Below are 9,864 nucleotides of genomic sequence, written 5' to 3' on the forward strand. Positions count from 1 at the left end.
TCTCGTGCTAAAGAATGTAAAGCTTTTTGAGATGATGTTCATAATCCAAATGTTAGTAATTCATTGATAGAGAACTTACAGCTACTGTGGCATAGTGATATCTGAGCTAACATTCCAGGGGCCTGCGCTAGTAATACAGAGATGCTGTTTCAGATTAAGCCTACCGAAGCAGATTGGATATTCAAATTTAGTTAACTAATTCTGGAGCAGAAATTAGTGTTGTAATCCATAAAAATTATATCCCTAAATGCATGAAATCTACTACCCTTGTCTGACACCAAGCCAGGGAAGTTCTAAATTACCTTCTGAAATGACCCAGAAAGACACTCAGGTCAAAGGTTAAATGAGGGATGGGCAATAAATGCTGGCCCTAGCGCTGATGTTCACAAGCTATGAATAGATGGAAAAAATCCTCTCGTAACCTTTGATCCCTGCCTTCAGAAATTGAATTGCATTATAAACATTATTCCAACTTTAAAAATCTTATTTAAAAGAGTTTTGAATATCCTCATGAGATTTACCACTTATTACAGAATCCAGCTGTGGATAATTTGGTCGTAATTAATAACTGTGCACTCTTGGCAAAAGGACTAACAGAAATGTTTGCCTAGAGACAACATGGACGGTGAGCATAACAAGTGACATGTTTTTAATCTTCTCTTCCCCAGGAAACGTTCTAACACTGAGCTGAGGTAAGATCAAATTTAATCATGTCCATAAAATAATTCCAAACGTGCAGAAGAATCCTGATAGTGGTCAAAGTGGAATGCTCATTCTTGGCGGTGGAATCATGAAAGTTGGTGGAAAGTACAGAGGAAAATTTCCTCTCATTTTTCTTTAGTCATATTGCATTGACGAGTATAATTTAAGGTCACACGTTAGGCAACAACTCATTACCTTTTTTTGCACCTATTTAAAAAGAGTATGAACTGATTTCGCACAAACCTGCTAATAACAACAATGAAATAAAGGACAGGAATTGTTACACATAAGCGCTGGGCTTATTTATTTACATCTTTGTTTGTTTGTTTTTTATCTATTTATTTATCTGTCTATCAATCTGTCTGTCTGTCTATCTATGTCTATCTATCTATCTATCTATCTATCTATCTATCTGTCTATCCATCTATCTAGTTATTAATACAGTGTGGAACAGACCCTTCTGGCCCAATGAGCCACACTGTCCAACACCCTAAGGGCAGAATTATGGCGACAGGCTCCAGGCCCCAGAGCTGACTGAGGGCGAGGAATGACCTGATGTTTGGATGATTTAAACACCAGAAGGTCAGGACGTTGGGGCCGGAGGCGAGGGATGGGTCGGTTCTGCCCGGTTCCGCTTGCCGCTCTGTGCTGAACTGAGGCTGCGGCCTGTTCCGGCTGTGGTGATGCCCGGCTTTGCGCCTTTTGTAAAACTTCAGCTCTGAATGCCATTTGCTTACTTCTATCGTTTGCACGATTTCCCCCCCCCCCCCCCCCCGTCTCTGCACACTGGGCGTTTGATGGACTTTTTTAAAGGCCTCCTTTTTGGGTTTTCTTTATTTTATGACTGCCTGTAAGGAGACGAATCTCACGGTTGTATAATCAAAGTATAACATACTTCGATAATAAACGTACTCTGAATTTTGGACTCAACCGCGCGTTACAGCAGTGGTGAGCTGGGAGGCACGTCAGAACACACACCATGTTGAACCTTGAAGTGGATGAGGTACAGCAGCAGAAGGCCACAGGCAGCCAAGCTCAGTGCCCACTTCATTAGGTGCTCAAAAATAAATGCATAACACGAAAGACGAACAACGATGTCGTGCTTTTGGGTTCAAGGGCCGTTCGGAAATCAGATGGCAGAGCAGAATACTGACCATCGGGAAAGTCAGCTTACAGAAACTAGGTGAGAAGGCAGACAGAGCAGGACAATGGGAAACAACGAAGGAGCAGTTTACCTGCCAGTTTCCAGCATCAGTAGCTTTATTTGTCTTCCAGCCGTGAATGAGCTTCTGCCTTCACAATGAGTTTTTCCTGGGTAAAGGATAGCTGTATAAAAGGCAAAACTGAGCATTAAATCAGATCCTGATGTTGCACAACCTTGTTAACCACACACCTTTTGAGATCATAATTGTTGTTGGATTATAGTTATTTAAAAATATACATATATAAGCTTGTATACTCAGTTGATAGCTGTCATTTCTTAGCTCGGCAATGAAAGGATCCGAAGTGGAGTGAAATGATGCTTAATTGCATGTTAAGCTTTTCAATCAAAGCTCCCTTGATGGCCCAGTTTGGCACAACATTGTTCAAACCGGCACATAATTGCTTAGGCCAAGTTCAGTTGCTGCTGAGTTAACCAATTGTAAACAGAATCCTGTAACTTGTTTTCGTGTTACCTGTCTTAAAATTGGAACAGGCATTCCGTTTGTTTATCCATCTATTTTTGTTACCTCTATTACAGGTAATAAGATTGTTAAGGTCCCCTTTACCTACTCATAGAACATGGGCAGAACAGCACAGGAAACAGCCTTTCGGCCCAAAATGTATTGTGAGCAGTTTTAGAAAGGATTCTCCACTGCTGACAGTGGAGAGGATTCAAAGAAGGTTCATGAAAATGATTTCAGTATTGAATGGTTTGTCATATGAAGAGCATTTGATGGCTATTCACTAGAATTCAGGAGAATGAGGATGACCTCATTGAAACCTATCGAATGGTGAGAGTTCTTGATAAGAGTGGAGGTGGAGAGGATGCTTCCTATGGTGAGAGAGTTTAGGACCAGAGGACACAGCCTCAGAATAGAGGGTCGTCCTTTCGGAATGGAGATGAGGAGGAATTTCTTCGGCCAGAGAGTGGTGAATCTGTGGAATCTGTTGCTCCAGGCAACTGTGGAGGACAGGTCCTTACGAATATTTAAGGCAGAGCTTGAAAGATTCTTGACTGGTCAGGGCATGAAGGCAAACAGGAGAAGGCAGGAGACTGGGACTGAGAGGGAAAATGGATCAGCCATGATGAAATGGCGGAGCAGGCTCAATGGGCCAAATGGCCTAACTCTGCTCCTATATCTTATGGTCTTATGTCGTGCCAAACCAAATAAGTTTGTAATCAGATGGACACCTAATCTAATCTCATCTGCCTACGCAATATCCATATCCTTCCATTTTCCTCACATTCATGTGCCTATTCAAACATTTCTTTAAAAAACCCTAATTTATCTGCCTCTACCACCACTCCAGGCAGAGCATTCCAGACACCTTCCGCTCTCTGAGTAAAAACTTGCCCCTAACACCTCCTTTGAAATTACCCCCTCTCACCTTAAATGCACACCCTCTGGGTTTAGACGTTTCAGCCCTGGGGAAAAGATACTGCCTTTCTGCTCTATCTATGCCTCTCATGTTCTTATAAACCTACATCAGATCGCCCCTCAGCCTCCGCCTCTTGAGTAAACAACCCAAGTTTGTCCAACCTCTTAGAGCACATGCCCTCTAAGCCAGGCAGCAACCCAGTAAGCATCTTGTGCATCCTCTGCAAAGCCTCGGTATCCTTCCTCTAACGCAGCAAGCAGAACAGCATGCAATGCTCCAGGTGCAGCCTAACCAGCATTTAACAAAGATGCAACATAACTTTCTCACTTTTGAACTCAGTGCCTTGAGTAATAAAGGCAAGCGTGCCATCTGCCTTCTTAGCCACCTCGTCAACCTGCGTCACCACTTCCGGGGAGCTGTGAAGCTGGACCTCGAGATCCCTCTGCTCGTCAATACCGTTAGCGGTCTTCCTCTTAACAACGTACTGCCGCTTTACAATGAGCACAGTTTCAACGTTCAGGTTCCTGGGCATCGTATTTCTCAGGACCACATGTGGGAGAACCATTTCTCCTTCATTAACAAACAGGCTCAGCAGAGGATGCATTTCATGCGGCAGGTGGTAAAATTCCATCTTCCCAGAGAATACCGGTGCAGTCCCACACTATCATCGTAGACAGCGTCCTCACACCAGCCGTTACTGTCTGGTTTGGCACAGCATCCTCTTGCGATGTACAAAGATAGAGTGAACTGTCAGATCACTGCCTGCGTTCTACCCTCATTACCGGAATTGAACGTGTCCAGGACAAAGAAGTGAGCAGGGAAAAAAAATCACTGTGGACACTACCCACCCTGAGAGCTGCCTTTTCCAAAATCTCCCCCAGGGGAGTGCTATAGGGCTATTCACACAAAAACCATGTCACTTTAAAAGTTTCTTCCCCCCAGGCAGCTAATCTGATCTATCATTCTGGTTAACCTCCCCCACCGCCTCTATTTATTACCTGTGCCCCTCCACTGCACCGTAAAGACTTTAAACACATTTTATAGTTCAGTTGACATTGTAAATACATGCTGGTATTTATGTATTAATGCACATTTTATCCCATATCCATACTTCAACCTCTACCTTTATTTTTTATGTAATTCATTTCTATAATTTCAATGTAATTGTTGTACGTTATTTTTTGTTGCATGTTGTGCCAACACAGCACAGCAAATTTCTAACACATGTAAGTGTATAAGGTGTATAAAGTTGACCCTTGCTCCTTGAGACTGAGCCTGTAAAAGTCGGCTAAGATTTAATTTTTTACTTTAATTTAGAGATATAGCACAGCACCGGTCCTTCAGGCCCAATGAGCTCACTCCACTCAGTTATACCGATGCGACCAACTGAGTTGAGCTGCACTGAATATGCCTGGACGCTTTCGGTTTTGTGTTCTTCGCTCGTTGCCATTTCTGCAATTTTTTTTCGTGCATGGAGATGTGGTTTGATGTTTTCCTTTGAACGGGTTCCATGGTTTTCTTTATTTGATGGCCGTCTGTGGGGAGGACGAATCTCTGGTTGTATATTGCATCATACAGAACTTTGATAATAAACGTACTTCGGATCTTCGGTTAACCTGCCAACCCAGTACGTCTTTGGAATGTGGGCGGAAACCAGAGTACCCAGAGGGAACCCACGTGGTCACAGAAAGAATGTAAGACCGCCTCACAGACAGCAGTGGGAATTGACCATAAGATAATATGTGTTCCTTTCAACTGAAGCCCTCGGAGCATAAAAAAATTCCACAATGTTGCATTCAAATTGAGTTTCCAGATGTAAAGAGTCACCTCCCACCCAAGAAGAATCCTAAACATTGTATTGAAAACTGAATGTTTACCTCAGTACTTTTAAGAGTTCATTAGGAGCAGACCCTTGGGTAATTCCTCAGATACAAGTACATCCTTGTCTGTGCAGTTGGAATTAAATCAGCCCAGCTTTGCTCTTCCAGCTACAGTGATCCAGGTAGGCAATCTTCCCCCTTGTTTTCAAATAAATTCAGCCTGCTTGCAAAAAGAAGCTAGATATTAACAATAAGCAAAAATACAACATGACATTTAAGCAGTGTGGATAAGCAGAATCTTGTCACAAATGGAGCATTATCAGTAACAAATTGTTCTTTCTGAATCCCAGACCATATGGCAATTACTGAAGTGATGGGAAAAATAATAATCAAATGTTTATTAAGCACCATAGTCCAGGAAATCAATTCCACTAAAATTCTCCTTCTCTGCAATATCTAAAGGAGATATAACGGCTATGTTACTGGGCTAGAGTTGAAAACCAGTGACTGTGTGTTTGAATCCCTGCACCAGCAGAAGGTGTGAAATTTTAAATCAAGTTATTTTTCCAAAAAAAATGGAATTGCAAAGTGTGTGTTGCTAATGGTGATGAGCAAGTTACTGAAGTATTTTGGGGAAATTCATCTGCTTCACTTCAGGAAAAGAAAACTGATCCTTAGGAACGCAAAATATTCTGCAAATGCTGGAAATCCAGAGCAGTGCACAGAAAATGTTGAAGGAACTCAGCAGGACAGGCAGCATCTATGGAAATGAATAAACGATTGATGTTTCTGACCCTGACTTCATCTCGGGTCCTGCTGAAGAGTCTCGGCCTGAAATGACGACCGTTCATTCATTTCCATGGATGCTGCCTGACCTGCTGAGCTCCTCCAGCATTTTGTGTGTGTTGCTTTGGATTTCCAGCATCTGCAGATTTTCTAATTCAAGCCCAAGTTCAAGTTTGATGTCACCTGATTGTACATATATACAACCAAATGAAACAACATTCCCCTGGACCACAGTGCACCCACAATACATATATCACACACAGCACATAAACCAAAATATTACCATAAGTTAATAAAATATAATTCAAAAATCCATGTAGTGCGCAGCACAGGTAGATAACACAACGTACCGTAAACAGCTCGCTGTCCTAGTGACGAGACCTCGGTGGTGGCAGGGTATCCATTAGTTTCCAGCCTGAGGGAAGAAGCTGTTACCCAGTCTGACAGGCCTAGTCCTGATGCTCCTGTACCCTCTCCCTGATGGTCGAGGGTCAAAGAGATTATGGGATGGGTGGTAGGAATCCTCAACAGTGTTTCGGCCCTTCGTCTACAATACCCCTGGTGTATGTCACAAATATGGGGAGGGAGACTCTGATGATCCCCTTGGCAGTTTTTACTGTCCTCTGTGGGGTCTTACCGTCCAACGTCTTGCAGCTTCTGTACCAAACAACGATGCAGCTAGACTGGACCCTCTCCTGTAGAAACATGTTGAAATGGGGGCAGGGAGCTTCGCGCGCCTCCGTTTCGTCAGGAAGTGTAAACCAGGGGTTCCCAATCTGGAGTTCCACAGACCCCTCCTTCAATGGTAGGGGTCAAGGCATAAAAAAGGGAAGGAAATCCCTGGCAGAGATGCTGCTGTGACTTCTTGACTCATGAGGAGGTGTTGTGAGTCCAGGTTAGATCATCTGTTATATGCTCACCAAGGAACTTCGTGCTCTTCACTCTCTCCACGGCAGAGCCGTTGATGTGTAATGGAGAGTGGTTGACTCTTTGAAGTCTTTCCGAAGCCTACAATCATCTCTTTTGTATTGCCAATGTTCAGACTCAGGTTGTTACTCCCACACCAACGCTCCCTCTCATTTGTAATGACCAGTGTGTGCAAAAATCTTGTGCTGTGCAAGTTTTTGCACAGTGACAACAACACGTGTGCACTGAATTTCACATACAGAAGTATTCATTTTAACAGCTAGCAAAACACTGCCAATAAGAACTTTGATCTCCTCTGGGTTTGATTGTTTACATTCTTGTTCATCTGCACTCTCACAAAACATACGTAGCAGGCCTGTAGCAAGTAATGAAGGATTATCTCGTTGGAACTTTTGCACACCGTCCATATGTGATTTGCTTGCTAAATGACGCTTTAAAAAGTCAAGTTTCCAAATATCACTCCACTTCTTCCCACTTGCAAATTCTGTAGTAACTTCTGCATCGCAACGTTACACGCAGGTAACACCAGTTTCTGTATTAGACATAAATATTTCACGTAGCAGTTCTTTTGCATGTGGAGTTTCTGATGATTTGTCTGCAGATTTTAGAACTGGCTTATTTATACTGTTTTTATTGAAGAAATTATTGATTCACTCTGTCGAATTCAAAAGAAGCAATTGGCGTTACGTGCATAAGAACTACTTGTTCATTTAATGTGGAATGACTTAATGAAGCAGTAGAAATTGCTACACCAAAAGCTCATGAGGTCAGGAACATGCAGCTACAAGAAATATTTATGTACAATACTGAAGCTGGAGTTACCTGTGTGTAATGCTGCGATGCAGAAGCTGCTACAGAATTTGCAAGTGGGAAGAAGTGGAGTAATATTTAGAAACTTGACTTTGTAAAGCACCATTTAGCAAACAAATCACTTACAGATGTTGTGAAAAAGCTCCAAGACAATGCTTCATTACCCGCTACAGGCCTGCTGCGTATGTTTTGTGAGAGTGCAGATGAACCAGAGCGAAAATGATCAAACCCAGAGGAGATCAAAGTTTTTATTGGCAGTGTTTTGCTAGCTGTTAAAATGAATACTTCTATATGTGAATTCAGTGCATATCAGAAACCGTAAAAGGAAATGTGATTGTGTATGATCATGAAATATATTTAATGTGCCAACAAAGTAGAGGGTGACAACCTTTTGCGCGCAGTTTAAATTCTTTTGTGTACCAGTAGCAAAAGATATGTGTGCACGCACACCTTAGAGAGAACATTGTCTCACACCATGTGACAACCCTCTCCACCTCCTCTCTGTATACTGATTCATCATTGTTGCTGATGAAGCCAACCGCTGCAATATCATCAGCAAACCTGATGATCCGGTTTGCAGCGCAGGGCTGAGTCAGCAGCGTGAACAGCACTGGGCTGAGCACACAGCCCGGGCAACCCCAGCGACGTGGCTGAGAACTCAGGCTCAGTGGGGTCTTTCCATCGGGAAGCCCAAGTTCCAGTTTGAGAGAGGGGGTGTCGAGTCCTAACGACCCACCAGCCGTGTTAGATGCCAAGCTGAAGTCGAAGAACGGCATCCTGCGTGCGTGAGGCATCGTTTTTGAGGTGGGACAGGACAGAGAGGAGGGCCGAGGCTATGGCTATGGACTGGTTCAAGCAGAAGGCCCTTTTGCCTTTCAAGCCAAGCTGCCCCAGCAACCCCACAATCTCAATTTGCCCTAACCTAATCATGGGACCATTTACAATGACTCATTAACCCCCTCGGTATGTCTTTGGACTGTGGGAGGAAGATGGAGAACCTAGAAAGACACGGGATGAACGTTCAATGACTCCTGACGGAATGGTGTTGGAATTGAACTCTGAACTCTGGAATGCCCTGAGCTCTAACAGCATGGCACTAACCGCCTCTCTACCAGGGTAGCTGGAAGGTGGGATTTTATATCATCCATTACCAGCCGCTCAAAGCACTTCACGATTGTTGAGATCAGTGCCACTGGGAGGTACCTGTTTAGGCCAGTTCCCGTCGCTCTCTTGGAATGACGGTGGCTGCCTTGAAGCCTGCAAGGACAGTGCACTCTTTCAAAGAGCTATTAAAGGTGTCTGTTAGGGCCTCTGTTAACTAGGCCATACAGTCCCTTGGCATTGACCAGATATGCTCTCCAACCCCACAGCTTTGTGTGGGTTTACCCTCACCTTGGCTGCGGCCTGCTCCTCAGGGAGAGTGGTGGGGGGGGGGGGGGGGGGCTTTCCTCGATGTCACATCATTCAGAGCGTCAAATCATGCGTAGAAGACAGTCCCCCTATCAGGAATGGAAGACATCACTTCACGGACATGCAGAGTGGATGTGTAATCTGCAACGGTTTGTACACTTGGTCACATGCACCACGAGTCCCTCATGTCACAGAGGTGTCCATGAATCTTCTGCGAGTATTCACGCTTTGCCTTCCTGACGGCACGGTAGGTCCTCTTGAATATCAGAGTGTCAATGCTATATGGATTATACAAATTCATGTGTTAAGGGATGTATTTTTTGCCAAATAATGGAAAGAGTGCAGAGGAGAGGAAGACAGCTAAGTATTTCACTGAGCCATTAATTAGAATCAGAATACAAATCAGGCTTAACATCACTGGCATATGTCATGAAATGTGTTGTTATGCAGCAGCAGTACATTGCAATTCATAATGATAAAAAAACTAAATCACATTAAGAAGTGTGTATATATTTTAAAAAGTTAAATTAAATAAATAGTGCAAAATGAGAGAAAAAACAGTAGTGAGGTGGTGTTCATGGGTTCAATGTCCATTCAGAAATCTGATGGCAGAGGGGCGAAGGCTATTTCTGAATCATTGAGTGTGTATTCCTGCCACAAGAATAATGTAGTTACTAATGAATCCAATTGGAAACTCGGAAGGAAATAGCTTTACCCTGGGGTCTCGAGAAGGTGGGGGGGGGGGGGGGGATGGTGGATTGAAGAATGGAATTTAGAAGAATAGGGAATGGGTAAGGAAAAGAGCAGAGATTTTTACTTACTGTAA

The 9,864-nt window shown here is 43.4% G+C and overlaps 1 long non-coding RNA gene across 1 annotated transcript in view; it reads right to left on the reverse strand.

The window, feature by feature from the left end:
• Window positions 1-2,017, reverse strand: part of LOC140718191 (uncharacterized) — a 34,878-nt gene extending 32,861 nt beyond the window's left edge. Inside the window, exon 1 of the long non-coding RNA XR_012096641.1 lies at window positions 1,938-2,017. This is a non-coding gene — a long non-coding RNA (uncharacterized lncRNA). The remainder of the gene's footprint in view (window positions 1-1,937) is intronic.
• Window positions 2,018-9,864: the final 7,847 nt, after the last annotated feature.

This window comes from Hemitrygon akajei, chromosome 29, assembly GCF_048418815.1.
Source record: "Hemitrygon akajei chromosome 29, sHemAka1.3, whole genome shotgun sequence".
Taxonomy (NCBI): Eukaryota; Metazoa; Chordata; class Chondrichthyes; order Myliobatiformes; family Dasyatidae; genus Hemitrygon; species Hemitrygon akajei.